The 16812-nt window shown below is 45.6% G+C and overlaps 1 protein-coding gene across 1 annotated transcript in view; it reads left to right on the forward strand.

Annotated features, from left to right (window-relative positions):
- Positions 1–16812, forward strand: part of ZMYM2 (zinc finger MYM-type containing 2) — an 893704-nt gene that overhangs the window by 770816 nt on the left and 106076 nt on the right. The gene's annotated exons all lie outside the window — the stretch shown is intronic.

Raw genomic sequence — 16812 nt, forward strand, 5'->3', positions numbered from 1 at the left:
CCATTGGATAGTTACACCCTGCCAGCTCGCATATCTCACCGGAGTTACGCTGCTATAAAATCATCAGAGTAGTGTCAGATTTATCCAAAGGCGGACACAGTTCACCGGTCTACAGAGCAGCACCAGACCAGCGATATCCGCGATTAAAAACAAGGTTTGTGCCCACAGCAGATGAATAGACATAAAATTATATTTTAAGCAGCAACCTAAGAGTAAAACGACAAACCTATCTTCATGCATGCATGTAGCAGTAATTCCACGTTTCTTTTCACTTTGACATAACACAGCAGGGCCCTCTCACCCTCCTTAATGAACAAGCCAGTAAACGCTGACCGGAAATCAAAGAGATTCCTAATTAGAAGCCCTCATACTTCACGATAACCAAGATGGCGTCGGCCTGTCGAAATGGGCCATAGTAAAAGAGGACAAGGCGGTAACAAGTAAGCCCAATTGACAAATCACGCACCAGCGGTTGGTTAACATAAATGCTGACGTAAGCCAATTAAAAAGAAGGGTGTGGTTTAAAGCCTCCTTCTCGAACCGTATCGATTCAAAAGCCCTCGCATGGCGAGAGCAGCGCATGAGCACTGCTAACGCCAGGCAAGAACTTAAAAGAAGGATGCAAACCAGGTCATGGAACAAGAAGAATTAGTTGTTGACCAGGATTTAAATATTATGGTTATGAACTTCTCGAGTAAAACATTGTCAGAGGATATGATCTCTGTTTTACTAAAAGGTGTGAGTTTCTGTTCTCCGCAATGTTGTGACATTTTCAAAGTGAAAATTGATATATTCAAATTTGTCAAGCACCTGATGTTGAATAAGTATTTTACTACTAATGCCAAAATAAATTAATCTAGTGAGCAGTCTTTGGTGACTTGCATATTCAGGATGTTAGACATGACTGTCTTACTGTCTATAGCTGAACATGATCCTATTACCATTCACAAGGTATAATTGAGTTCTGACTAAAGTGAAGACCGTGGCTTAAAATCTAAATCCAAGTGAACTCCACAATTACGGAGTGGGAACAATTTGGATTTATTCTATAAAGCTTTAATAGTCGATATTAATAAATGAAGAACCAAAGTTCAGCATAGACCAAGTGCACACTCTAGGAGTAATCTTACACAGCGTGAATAGAAAGCTATGAAGATACTACCCTCTGATCAAAATATAATCATTAGAGAAGTGGATAAAGGAGGGTGTATGGTGGATAAGGATAGATTGGAATATGATAATGAGATTCAGACACAGCTGGATGACAATAGGTGCTATGAGGAATTGAATCATAATCCAATCCCAGAAGCAACCAAATGGATAAACAGTTGCTTAAAGAATTGGCAGGGATTAGGGTTGTTGAATGATGGTGAATATCATTACATGGCTGTTGATCGACCTAGATATCCAGGCATTTATACATTACCGAACGTGCATAAATATTTTCCTTTCCCGCCTGATTAGACCCATGATTTCAGGAATAGGTGGTCCAACAGAGGGGCTCTTTGAATTTGTTGACTTTTTTCTTTGACCTTATGTGTACAATATACCTTTGTATATAAGATTTACCAAATATATTGAGTGATGTGAAATGGGAACCCGGTATGACTCTTGTGTCTTTGGATGTCGTAGCATTGTACACTCATCTCGCGTTGTGATGGTCTCACGGCTCTGAAACAGTTGAATATCCGGAACATTCTGAAATGCTGGTTATCATGGTTTTCCTGGATGTTTAATTATACATCCAAGAAGGCAAAATACAGAGCTGAATGTATAGGAAGCCTATCTCGTGCAATTCCCCATTACATGCCAACAGCTCACATCCCAAAAGTCAAATAAACTCATTTCCTTTTGGTGCGATGTTGAGAGCACGTAGAAATTGCAGTGAGGACCAGGAGTTTAAACAGAATTTAACTGATATAGAGAACACCGGTTTCTCTCTCGTGGTTACAGTAAAGATGGGATTGTTCAAGCTGGAAATAGAGCTCAACGACTTAAACGTGTGGACGTACTTGGGGATAATAAGTTTAAAATCAGAGATTAAATGAAGCTTGTAATTCCGATTACAAGTTATTGTCCCTTTTCCAATAAAATTTACAATATTCTTAATAAGCATTGGTTATTATTAATAACAGACAAGTCCCTTCAACACTTTGTAACTGATCGACCCAACATTATATACCGGAATGGGAAAACACTCCGAAACATGATACGCCCAAGTTATCCTACACCACAGATTCAAGAGACCTGTCTACACAAGAGAGCCAGGGGCTCCTATAAATGTGGCAATTGCAGTATATGCAGACTGGCCATTGATAGTATCACTAAGTTCAAATACAATAGTTCATGGGAACACAAAATTGTGGCATATTGTTTATGTACTCATTTGTAAATGTTATATGATATATGGGCAGTTCTATTAGATCGATGAGAAAATGTATATTTGAACAATATAGAGCACTTAACCCCTTGCATGCTGATGACGGCCCCCAGCCGTCATGCACTACAGTGCTCGTGTGCTGATGACGGCTGGGGGCTGTCATGACCGCACCTGCGCTGAAATCTGCAGCACAGGAGCAGAATCGGCCCAGCATGGAAGGGGTTAACCAGCAAAAACAAGGATATCCTGTGGGGGTACCTGCCAAAGATTGTACTGCTCAGGACAAACACATGAGTGTTAGATTTCATGGTATTCAAACTGTAATGAAGGATGCTAGAGGAGGCAATCGAGAACTAAGGTTGCGACAACGTGAATATCGTTGAATTATGGATCTATGTGCAGTGGAAAAGGGTCTGAAAATGGACCACGAAATGCAATATTTTCTCGGTACATACTCAAGAATGCTTGACAGGTCACTACTCTTTATTTGTTATTGTGTTTGTGTATTTACAGTCTTAACATGGATATTCATGTTTTTCTCTGCTTTCTCAAATTATTTCATATATAAACTGTATATACATGAGCAAAACCAACTATGGCTAACATGAAATAGGAACTAATAAGGGATTATGTATTAGCTCATATGAGATCATTCTGTATTTAAGTCTGATGACAATGGAATTGTGAAGTTACTAACAATTCTTATGGGTATCACTTTGAATATATGGGAGTGCTTTCACACTTTTCTATTAATATATATCCTGTCTCTTACTCACTTTTTAAGACAACTATATTATTTCTATATAGCAGTGGGTACTTATGATTAGCTAGATTGGTATATGAAATACATGTGAAGAACCATTTGTTCATGAACTAGCTGATGCCTTTGAGATCATATTATTTTTGACTGACTTGAAGATGGCCACCTAACTGATTCGTTGTGGAAGGCAAAATCTGACTTGTATTGTTTTCAAACTTACCATTGCTAACAATCAGACTTGTTTAATTAATACTCAAAGGATCTTAAAATATATGGGATCGGACAGGGTTTCTTAATATGCCACTCTACGCAGTGTTGGCCCACCCTAAGATTGCCACCTTTTTGGAAACCGATTTATAGGGTAGAGTTTCTATGAGATAAGTAGCACGATAACATCGATCGCCATATTGGTTCATTATTAGGCTAGTCCGTAAATGGGCCGTATGCCACAGGTTTGTAATTTTGATGCTTATTGATTGGGGACCAGTTAGAATAATTAACGTGGATTGTAAAATGAATATCTTTTCTCACTACGTTTAATTTCATGGGGAGTCGTATTCTAATAAGTCGGGTACACGGTGGGTATATATACCCAACACAAGATGGTGCCGGACTAGTACGCTGGTTTGCGTACACGGTAGGAGTACTTTCATCTCAGTGAAGACAATGGAGAGCCGGGTATTGTGTTAGCAGTTACTCTAATATGCATTTGCCTGCTGTATGCACCACTGAGTTCTACTCTATAGTAGCAATAATGAGATACTAGGCTATCTGATTTTCTTGCGCTCTCTAGTATGTTACTGATCCTTATATCAGAGTTGTGACTATTTTTGCTAATCGAAAGTATACATTGTGTCTTATTTACGGAGTCCTTGTAGTAAGCACTTACTATGTATTTGTGGTCATCTATTTAGGGTAAAATTACATCGTGATTTGAGAGAGGTTTTGGATATGCTGTTTAAACGTCTTTACTTTGTTAGGCTGTCATTCAATATCATACACGATGAGGGATAGTATTATTTAAGAAGACAATCCAAAGTGTATAATATTGCCCTTTCAGATTACAGAATGATGGTTCTTCTTACTGTTGGATCCTAAATACACATACGAAGAGGAACATTGCAACTGTTTCAATATTGGTGATTTACAAGATATTATAAATAAATATGGGCCATTTTGAGAGTTGGCGTTTATAGTTACTGTCTGCTTATGACTAGGTTTACAAAGACATCGGAAGATTTTAAAGGGTTTAGAACTACAGAATATTGCAGTGTGACGACTTAGCAACAGGTGAGCTAAAAATAGAAGACTTTTGAATGAGAATAGCCACTAGGGTTGTAAGGTTGCACTAGGGTGTGACTGCAAATAACCGCATGTCATGTGCCTTGTTACATGAGGTGTGATTATTATTATTTACTTTTCAAGGATCCATTTGAATTCACAATAATATTGCACAATTTATAGTACAGCATGTTTATCAACACGTGGTGGGACTACTCTTTGTCCCTTTTCTGATTCCATCGATGTACGATAACTAATGATGCACACATGCGTGAATTTAGATATGGTTACACTGGTTAACCTACTAACCTGATATAGGTGTGGGATCTAGCGATGCATTCCATGTTCTTTTGGAATACCTATGTTCGAGGCATGTGGTCTGCTGAATCCATATCTTGTGCATAGATCGCCGCCTAGTGTGGGTCCGGATGATTGCACATTGTTGTCCTGGAAGAGTCTTCGAAGTATCACGAGATAGGTGGCTCCTCCCTCGGACTACAGTGCGCATGGGCATCCTCTCCATCCTCAGATTGTTTTTTTCCGCCATTGGGTTCGGATGTACCTTTCTTTACTCAAGTTCGGAAACTTTCAAAAGGCCTTCGGGGTCGTCTGTATTGTCTTTCGATCGGTGCAGAGTTCCTGTTCCAGTTCTTTCAAGCAGGACGTCGAGGAGAGCCGCGTGGCCTTTTCGACACCAGAGGCCCGATCGTCGATGGAACGGAGCCCGTTCAAGCGATGCCCCCTCTGTAACTCTAAGTACCCGCACATCGATGTACACCCAGTGTGCAACAAGTGCTTATCACCTGACCACAATGAGGACAACTGTCTAGCTTGTGCTCGATTCCGGTCAAAGATGACGCTTAGGCTCCGACGCGCGGCGAGGCAAACGATGTCGAAGCCAGCGCCCGACCCGGTGAATATCTTCGATGCAGACGACGATGAGGTCGTCGAGGCGCAGGATCCAGGACAGCAATCGGATCCGGGTTCGGAGCATGACTCCACCTATTATGAAGACGTCGATGAAGAAGGCGATAATGAAAACTACGTCGAGGTAAGGGACGACGTATCCCCCATCGGAGCTGTCGATGACGACTCCAGCGATGAACCAGGCCCAACTGTGGGCGTGGAGCCCAGAACAGACACTGTAAGGCTTCCAAGGGCTCAAGTCGAGGCATCGCCGGAAGGCCTTAGCCAAGATCAAGAGGAACGTTCGATAGCCCCACGTCTCGGCCCGGCTAAGAACATATCACACGAGCCATCGGTCGCAATACCGAAAGCGAAACCAAAAGCTATAGAGTCAAAACCGAAACTGCTGAAGACGGTCTTCAGATCGAAGAGTTCGAACGTGTCGGATTCAACAAAGAAAGCAAGTGTCGACGACCCTACGAGGTCAGCAATGAAGGCCGTGAGCCGAAAATCGGTGTGCTGAAATCCATCGCCAGAGTCAAGCAAGTCGAACCGAAGAGGTCGACGGACAGCGACACTAACAAAGGACTCGAGTCTCGGAAGGTTCTCGATCCGAAGCACCAAGTCGACAGTCCGAAGCTCGCAAAAGCCCTCGAGCCGAAAACAAAAGGCGCTTCGAAGGAGCACGTCGAGCCGAGGCAAAAGAGCGCGCCTCCGACGCCTCACGCACCAAAGTCAACGCAAAGCCTGCGGCATGCTGACGAAAGGGCTGCGTCGGTTGGACATCTGTGGGCGCCGGCCCCGAAGAAGGTCACTCTGTCTAAAGACTTGCAGCCATCAATAAAGTTTGGACTGCCCCCAACTGCGCGCCCTAAGGCGCTCGATCCGAAAAAGGGGGTCAAGACACCCAGGTCGGTGTCTACTGGAAAAAGAAGTCATCCCCCGGAGGAGGACGTTGTATACCAAGAGCCCTCCTATGATGAACAGTCCAAGCTGTATATCGACTCCGAGACTGGCACACTTTCCATCTACCAACGGAAAATCAGGTCTGAAAATCCTATCGAATCATATAAAATTTAACTCAAAAGGAAAAGGGATTCTTCCACATCACCTGTCCTTTTTGAAAATGTGAGCTACCATGGCCAGGACACTTCTGCATACTCGCCCACACACACACTAATGAGGATGTGGGGTATGACTATAGTGGTCAATATGATTACCCTGCGGACACATATCAAGATGACCAAACTCAGCCATGGGCAGACATTATTGACCCTGGGGAGTCACAGACTATTCCTGATACTCCTTCCTATCCTGTCAAAACTTCCCCAACAGAAGATACAGCTGCGTTTAACACATTAATAGAAAGGGCAGCAATGAATCATGATGTGGAAATGCATGCTGACCCAATTGAAGAGGACTTCTTGTTTGACACTTTCTCCGTTTCAGAGAAATCTGTTAAGACATTGCCAATGTTAAAAGGTGTTCTTAAACACGCAGGAGACATTTTCAAAGAAACCACAAGAGCAAGAGTTATTAACCCCAGGATTGAAAGGAAGTACAGAGCGGCGCCTGTGGACCCTACATACATTAGGGGACAGCTGCCATTGGACTCTTTAGTGGTATCAAATGCTCGTAAGCGTGCCAACTCACAAACTACTGGTGATGCTCCTCCTCCAGACAAAGAGTCTAAAATCTTAGAAGCATCTGGAAAAAGGGTAGCTGCTCAAGCAGCTAATATGTGGAGAATTTCAAATACACAGGCCCTATTAGCCAGATGCGATAGGGCGCATTATGACACACTAGAGCAACTGCTACAGCATTTGCCTGATGCCTACAAAGAGGGAGCAGAAACACTTATACAAGAAGGGAAGCTGATTTCCAACGCATCCATCAAATGTGCGCTGGACACAGCAGACACCGCAGCCAGGGCCATCAACACAAGTGTCATGCTCAGGAGACATGCTTGGTTGCGCATCTCTGGCTTCAAACCTGAGATTCAGACCACGTTATTAAATCAGCCTGTCAACCCTGATTTTTTTATTCGGTCCAGACGTGGACACGGTCTTAGAAAAGATTAAAAAGGACACAGAGACAGCCAAATCCATGGGTGCCCTGCAGTCGCAACAATTCAGAGGCGGCTCCTTTCGTCGCTCCGGTAACAGGGGAGCTACAAGAGGCCAAGCATCCCATCAGACTCCATACAATAAAGGGGGCACGCAATCCACCTATAATAAGAACACGAGAGGTGGATACCGTGGCAACAGCAACAAAGGCAGAGGACGAGGAAATAACACCAGGTCCTCCGCCAATACTAAACATTGACGCCTTGTCACTGCCCCCAGACCATTTAACACCGGTCGGGGGACGATTACAACAGTTCCTGCCAGTCTGGGAGAGCATTACCACAGACAGGTGGGTGAGACAACTTATTCAGTACGGCTATTGTCTAGAGCTAACGTCCACTCCACCCAACATACCCCCAAAACACCGTCCTATGTCCGCAGAGCACATAGACTTATTGCAGCAGGAAGTCATCAGCATGCTGCAAAAAGGGGCCATGGAACTCGTCCCTATACAGCAACAGGGTACCGGGGTGTACTCGCTGTACTTCTTAATCCCCAAAAAGGACGGGTCTCTCAGGCCAATACTAGAACTCAGGCCCCTAAACCAATACATCTTGTCAGAACACTTTCACATGCTCACTTTACAGCAGGTTCTACCATTACCCAGTCAGGCAGACTTCCTCGCAACATTAGACCTAAAGGATGCGTACTTCCACATACCAATACATCCAGCACACAGGAAGTATCTCAGGTTTACCATACAAAATCAGCACTACCAGTTCAAAGTTCTGCCTTTCGGGGTGACAACTGCCCCAAGGGTGTTTACAAAGTGCCTGGCGACAGTAGAGGCGCACCTGCGGAGGAACCATATTCACGTCTACCCCTATCTGGACGACTGTCTTATCCAAGCAAAGTCAGCCCAGCAATGTGCCAACCACATGTCCCGCACTATTCACCTCCTGCACAGCTTCGGATTCTCACTAAACTACACAAAGTCTCCTCTCCAACCCGCTCACGTACAACAGTACCTGGGGGCGACAATAGACACTCTGGCAGCAAGGGCTCAGCAAGAATCAACAGCATTCAATCGCTGATCCAGGGATTCAGACCCCAACACTCCCTTCCGGCACGGGTGTTTATGCAGTTGATAGGCATGATGGCCTCCTGCATCTTCATAGTCCCACACGCCAGACTACACATGCGTCCGCTTCAGGAGTGCTTAGCACAGCAGTGGCACCAGGCTCGTGGACAATTGAAAGACCTAGTGTTGGTGACCGGTCGCGCATACAACTCTCTGCATTGGTGGAACCCACAAAACCTTTGCAAGGGTCGACCGTTCCAGGAGCCTGTATCACAAATAGTGCTGACGACAGACGCATCTCTCCTGGGATGGGGAGCGCATGTCCTCCAGTACACAGTCCAAGGGCTGTGGACAACCCAACAGAAGAAGATGCACATCAACCTGCTGGAACTTATGGCAATCTTCATGGCAATGAAGGCGTTCAAAGTACATTTGTGCAACAAAGTCGTGTTAATCCAGACGGACAACATGACTGCCATGTACTACATACAAAAGCAGGGAGGAACACACTCTCCACAGTTGTCACATCTAGCGCAAAGCATGTGGAAGTGGGCCATTCAGAGGGACATCTTCCTCATGGCGGAACACCTCCCAGGCAAGGACAACTAGATGGCGGATCTGCTCAGCAGACACAGCCACCAAATGCACGAGTGGGAGATACATCCCTCAGTGCTGCACCCGTACTTCCAGCAGTGGGGTCACCCAGAGATAGACCTGTTCGCCACAAAAGAAAACGCAAAATGCCAAAGCTTCGCTGCCAGATTTCCGCATCCGCAGTCTCAGGGCAATGCGATATGGATGAACTGGTCAGGCAGATTTGCGTACGCTTTTCCACCAGCCCGCTCATACCGCTAGTGGCACGCAAACTGCGACAACACTCAATGACACTCATCCTAGTTGCTCCAACGTGGGCAAGGCAACAATGGTACACCACGTTCCTCGAACTTTCCGTGGTGCCTCATCAAAGGCTGAGATTAACACCCAGTCTTTTAACGCAGAGCCATGGCGACATTCAGCACCCAGATCCACAACAGTTAAACCTTGCGATCTGGCTCCTGAAGTCATAGAATTTGGTCACCTCAACTTGCCTCCTGACTGTATGAATATTATCAAAGAGGCAAGAAGACCTACTACCAGGGCATGCTATGCGGCGAAGTGGAAACGGTTTGTCATCTATTGCACCAATAATGACATAAACCCACTAGACGCATCTACTCAAAACATCATATGTTAACTGTTGCATTTACACAGATGCAATCTGGCTTACAGTTCCATACGTATACATTTAGCTGCTGTGGCAGCTTATCTTCAGAACAGGCAGCACCTTTCCATCTTCAGAGTGCCTGCTATTAAAGCTTTCATCGAGGGACTCAAACGAGTAATTCCTCCTAGACACCCACCTTCACCTGTCTGGAACTTGAACGTAGTTCTCACCAGACTAATGGGACCCCCTTTTGAACCGCTACACTCCTGTGAGATACAGGTCCTAACGTGGAAAGTGGCCTTTCTAGTGGCGATTACATCCCTTAGAAGAGTTAGTGAGCTGCAAGCCCTAACTATTCAGGAACTGCAAACACAACAATGATGGACAGAATGTGGATCAATGTCACACATTCACCCCAGTCAAAAGATCTGGGCCCAAATCCATCGTTTTTCCACTCCACACCACCCTGGGTTAGACAATGGCGATATGCAAATCAGCGCTGACCCTGTTGCCCCATGGGAACAGTCCAGTCCGAACTACAAAAGCCATGTCCTTCCCAGAACGGAAACAAGCATCCGAGGACCGGCCCGGTTTCGAGGGAACACCTCTCATCAGCCCGGCTAGCTTGATTCCAGTGGTGTGGAGTGTCTGGGACTCACGTCTGAGCATCCCCAGTACACTTAGAGCGGTAACTGCAAACACAACAATGATGGACAGAATGTGGATCAATGTCACACATTCACCCCAGTCAAAAGATCTGGGCCCAAATCCATCGTTTTTCCACTCCACACCACCCTGGGTTAGACAATGGCGATATGCAAATCAGCGCTGACCCTGTTGCCCCATGGTGTGGAGTGGATAAACGATGGATTTGGGCCCAGATCTTTGGACTGGGGTGAATGTGTGACATTGATCCACATTCTGTCCATCACTGTTGTGTTTGCAATTACCGCTCTAAGTGTACTGGGGATGCTCAGACGTGAGTCCCAGGCACTCCACACCACTGGAATCAAGCTAGCCGGGCTGATGAGAGGTGTTACCTCGAAACCGGTCCGGTCCTCGGATGCTTGTTTCCGTTCTGGGAAGGACATGGCTTTTGTAGTTTGGACTGGACTGTTCCCATGGGGCACAGGGTCAGCGCTGATTTGCATATCGCCATTGTCTAACCCAGGGTGGTGTGGAGTGGAAAAAAGATGGATTTGGGCCCAGATCTTTGGACTGGGGTAAATGTGTGACATTGATCCACATTCTGTCCATCACTGTTGTGTTTGCAATTACCACTCTAAGTGTACTGGGGATGCTCAGACGTGAGTCCCAGGCACTCCACACCACTGGAATCAAGCTAGCCGGGCTGATGAGAGGTGTTACCTCGAAACCGGGCCGGTCCTCGGATGCTTGTTTCCGTTCTGGGAAGGACATGGCTTTTGTAGTTCGGACTGGACTGTTCCCATGGGGCACAGGGTCAGCGCTGATTTGCATATCGCCATTGTCTAACCCAGGGTGGTGTGGAGTGGAAAAACGATGGATTTGGGCCCAGATCTTTGGACTGGGGTGAATGTGTGACATTGATCCACATTCTGTCCATCACTGTTGTGTTTGCAATTACCGCTCTAAGTGTACTGGGGATGCTCAGACGTGAGTCCCAGGCACTCCACACCACTGGAATCAAGCTAGCCGGGCTGAAGAGGTGTTACCTCGAAACCGGGCCGGTCCTCGGATGCTTGTTTCCGTTCTGGGAAGGACATGGCTTTTGTAGTTCGGACTGGACTGTTCCCATGGGGCACAGGGTCAGCGCTGATTTGCATATCGCCATTGTCTAACCCAGGGTGGTGTGGAGTGGAAAAACGATGGATTTGGGCCCAGATCTTTGGACTGGGGTGAATGTGTGACATTGATCCACATTCTGTCCATCACTGTTGTGTTTGCAATTACCGCTCTAAGTGTACTGGGGATGCTCAGACGTGAGTCCCAGGCACTCCACACCACTGGAATCAAGCTAGCCGGGCTGATGAGAGGTGTTACCTCGAAACCGGGCCGGTCCTCGGATGCTTGTTTCCGTTCTGGGAAGGACATGGCTTTTGTAGTTCGGACTGGACTGTTCCCATGGGGCACAGGGTCAGCGCTGATTTGCATATCGCCATTGTCTAACCCAGGGTGGTGTGGAGTGGAAAAACGATGGATTTGGGCCCAGATCTTTGGACTGGGGTGAATGTGTGACATTGATCCACATTCTGTCCATCACTGTTGTGTTTGCAATTACCTAACTATTCAGGAGCCATTCATACAAATTCACGCAAATAGGGTTGTGTTACGAACAAACCCTAAATTTATGCCAAAGGTGGTATCTCAGTTTCACATCAATCAAGCTATAGAACTGCCAGTGTTCTTCCCAAATCCAGATTCAGTGGCAGAAAGAGCTCTACATACCTTAGACGTTAAAAGAGCTCTCCTGTACTATATCGACAGGACAAAACCTTTCAGAAAAACTAAGCAACTGTTTGTTGCCTTTTCCCCGCAGCACAAAGGCAACCCCATTTCCAAATCCGGTATAGCCAGGTGGATTGTTAAGTGCATACAAATTTGTTATCAAAAAGCTAAACGCACATTAACAGTACCCCCAAGAGCGCATTCCACACGCAAATTAGGGGCATCCATGGCTTTCCTAGGAAACATTCCTCTAGAAGACATATGTAGAGCAGCCACATGGACTACCATACATACATTTACCAAACACTACTGCGTAGATGTACACTCCAAACAGCAAGCGGCTGTAGGACAGGCTGTTCTCAAAACTCTTTTTCAGACTGCTGCAGCTGGCACGGGCAACCGCCGCGAAGAGGGAGACTGCTATACATTCTATGCACAAGATATGAATTCAGCAGCCCACATGCCTCGAACGGAATATGCTACTTACCAGTATGCATCTGTTCTTGGCATGTAGGGCTGCTGATATTCATATCGCCCTCCCTCCTCCCCGGTGCCTGTCGCAGCTGTAGCACTCAGAATTGATAGCTAGCATGGACATCACTTACTGTATCATACTCCATCCCTGCCACAATGGCGAAAAACAATCTGAGGATGGAGAGGATGCCCATGCGCACTGTAGTCCGAGGGAGGAGCCACCTATCTCGTGATACTTCGAAGACTCTTCCAGGACAACAATGTGCAATCATCCGGACCCAACACTAGGCGGCGATCTATGCACAAGATATGAATATCAGCAGCCCTACAAGCCAAGAACAGATGCATACTGGTAAGTAGCATATTCCATACATAGCCAAAGAAAAGGGGTCACGGAGAGCACAATCCTGGGGCACGTGTGAATAGAAACTAATAAGTCATATAATGTCCACAATATCTGAGCTATGTGTATCATACACTTTCAATTTCAGGACAAAATAGAGGAGGCGATAAAGTTCATGTTCATATTTTCATTGTTCTTTATTCGAAGATCCCCCAACATTTTTTTCCAAAGTTGATAAAACCAGCCAACACGTGTTTCGTCAGTACAAACAATCAGTACTCAGACTTTTTCAAGGCTATGAGATAGAAATATCATGACGCGTGTAACCTAATGTCATGTGAAATTACAGTAGTGGTCGTCGAGCTCAGAAATCAGAGTAAAGAACAAAGGTCCATCTTGTCCACTAGGTTGATCCAAGTATGAATGTGAACTGTGAAGAAACCGTTTCTTCCGAGGCGTCATTATCATGTGGTGCCGTCCTCAATTCTATCGTTTCTACATTGCTTCGAGGCCTTAATACAGAAATTTCGTTATCAGACGTGTGCTGTGTTTAATTTTGACATTACCTAGACTCTGGAACTTCATGACATGAATTATTGTATGTCATCGCTTTAACCTTCTCCGATGGGAACCCCAATTGCTCGTTCTTACTGAAAATACCTGACACGGTTTTGGATCTTGTATATATTATTTCCTGAGTACGAGCGGTCAAGTTCTCTTTGCGCTACAGTTCACATTCATACTTGGATCAACCTAGTGGACAAGATGGACCTTTGTTCTTTATTCTGATTTCTGAGCTCGACGACCACTACTGTAATTTCACATGACATTAGGTTACACGTGTCATGATATTTCTATCTCATAGCCTTGAAAAAGTCTGAGTACTGACGAAACACGTGTCGGCTGGTTTTATCAAATTTGGGGGATCTTCGAATAAAGAACAATGAAAATATGAACATGAACTTTATCGGCTCCTCTATTTTGTCCTGAAATTGAAAGTATATGATACACATAGTTCAGATATTGTGGACATTATATGACTTATTAGTCTCTATTCGCACGTGCCCCAGGATTGTGCTCTCCGTGACCCCTTTTCTTTGGCTATATATTTGTCACTCTCTTGATTGACATTGATCTCTCTTGGTAGTGGGGGATAGTGGTCTATGTAGCACTCCGTCCTCAAAATTACTACAAAGATTCTCTGAAATTGTTTCTTTCTGATATTCGGTCCATTTTACTTTGTTTGTGTATGTGCGGGTCTATCCAATTTTGGATACACTACTACCATTTCTCTCATGCTTCATATTCCATACATGTTAGATGTGGGAGACACTGGATTTTGTACTATAAGCAAATACTTACTACATGTAATTCTAGTGTACGATTTTGTTTTGTAGCCCTGTTGAATTCAGTGGTTTATATACCGAATGACGAAACTCGTGTTGGCTACAGGATTGATGGAAGACATCTGAATTTATGTGATGAAGAAATAATTAAAGGCAAAGGAAGTGCACTTTATCTTCCATTGGCGTTTTTGTTCATTGGGTTACCCAGGGGATTTATTATTTTATACAGAGCAATAATATGCCTGACAGCCCTGGTCGACTCCATGAGCGTTGGCAGCGGACCGCAGGAGAATTGGAAGAGTTTGAGAGGTGACTATTATGCATCCCAGGGTGGTGGCCATCATAGCTCGACTGTGCCTTTTCCAATATAAAATTCTGCATAGGGTATACTACAATAGAGGTAGACTCCACACATTAGGGAGAGCGGGGACTCGGACATGAATTTGATGTCAGAGTGCCAGGCGCAACTTTATCAACACCATATGGGGGTGTTACAACAGCCAATTATACTGAAGAGCTTAGTTCGTCCTGGAGATCTCCCTCCTGGCAGATCTCAAATATGTCCTACTGGGCATCCCAAACAATGTTGATGCACCACGATTCCAATTCCTCTTTAGTGCCCTAGGCCTGGTAGTTGCTAAACGAGATGTGGCTTGGCGATGAGGGGTAGCTGAAGTTACCACCATTTAAGGATGGAAAAGGTACTTATGACTGTAGTGGTTGCCCCCCGGAAATTCCGCACGGTCTGGGGTCTCTGAAAAAGTTATTATGGACTTGACCTGTTGGAGGATGCCCCCCCTTCTCCCGCCCACCCTACTTTTACTAATACAAATCCTTGCGCATCTCTTGGGCAAGGTGGTCAAATGACATGAATATAGCGCACAGTCAATGTTAGTGTATTGCATTGTGGTGTTTTTCACCCCTTGAGCGATCATAACCCTTTGTTGGCCCCATTCAGATGGTTTGTGCCCTTTTTTTTTTTCAGAACTGGTCCGTCGTGCTGCCCAGGAATGAAGGCTCAAATGGGCCAAGGTGGTTCCAGTGGTTTTCTATCTTTCCTTACTTTCCACCTGCTATCAGGATTAAGCATCTGTTTAGACGATGGGGCCCTAGATTCCAATATTCTGACTTCCTTTGCTAATATTACTGGCTTTATTAAGTCTGCCCTTACCGTCCCTCGAAGTCCAGCCAGCGCCGCCTAGTAGATGGTTCAACAAGGCTTGTATTAAGGCCCACAGAGTACTTATTGTCGCCCTGCACAGGCAGCCTTGTGATCGGGAGGAAGTCAGGAGGGCCTGAGTTTGCTCTCGTGTACCTTGTTGTGAGAGGAAGAAATCTCCCAAGAAGGCGCTCTGGGACAAGCTGTTGAGGGTCTCGGCTTTAGGAGATTCTGACAAGTTCTGGAGTGTCATGAACCATCCCATTTTTGCTTCTAATCAAGTAGGCGCACATGCCTTGACCTTTTTTCCTCCGGCGTGGCGGGATAATTTTGGGGCAATTTATGACCTTGATTTCGCTGATGACCCCGATTCCGCTGATGACCCCGATTCCGCTGATGACCCTTCGTCAGAGGTGGGGTCTCCACAAGATCTTTGCTTGCAATGAGAGGAGGTAAGGAAAGTCATTATGTCCTTCCCCGAGGGTAAGGCACCGGGCACTGGCGGCTTTCCCTGCAATTTATTTAAATTGAGGTGGATTTGTAGGCCCCCTTGCTCATGCAGCACTTCAATGCAACCATTAGAGTGAGGCTCTCCTCTGGTTGGAAACATTCCATCATCGCCCGATCTTTAAGAAGGGCTGTAGGGCTGACCCAGCTTGTTATCGCCATATTTTGTTGCTGGACAGTAAGGTCAGGGTGTTGGGAAAGGTCCCACTGGACTGCTTGTCTACCTGGGCGACTGATAAGAACATCCTTTCAGAAGCCCAGTGTGGGTTTAGGGCTGGACGGGGCACTGTGGATCACACCCTGCATCTTTTCATGCTGACCTCTAATATACTAAGGCGAGAAAGGGGACAGTCCATTTGGCCTTTATGAACCTAAGCTCAGCCTTTGAGCGTGTCAACCGAGCTAAGCTTTGGGCTGCGCTTGGGACCATGATGGTCGGACTGGTCCTGCTGTCCATTTTGTATTCTTTGCATAAAGGGCTTTTCGCGTCAGTTGGGTATGGGCTGGAGGGGGAATGCACAATGCCCCTGGAGTTGAAGAGAGGGGTGAGCCAGGGGTGCACCTAGCCCTTTCTCTCTTCTCATGAATGGCCTGGACACTGTCCTGCTGGATCTTGGAGTGGATTTCCCGACAGTGGGCAGACGTCGTCTTGCCTGTTCTTTTATACGCAGATGACACAGTCCTCATGTCTCGAACAGCTAAGGGTCTGCTAGATCTTTTTATCATTTATATGGATGTTCTTGACCTTACCACTAATGATCTTACATCCCACATAACGGTGGTGGGCCCCTAGAATACGAGATCGAATTTAGGGATCTTTTAGGATTCCAAACTCTCTTTTGAAGAAAAATGGCATGAGGTTTAAATGGGCCATCAAT

The sequence above is a fragment of the Lissotriton helveticus genome, chromosome 8 (genome assembly GCF_964261635.1).
Source record: "Lissotriton helveticus chromosome 8, aLisHel1.1, whole genome shotgun sequence".
Lineage (NCBI taxonomy): Eukaryota > Metazoa > Chordata > Amphibia > Caudata > Salamandridae > Lissotriton > Lissotriton helveticus.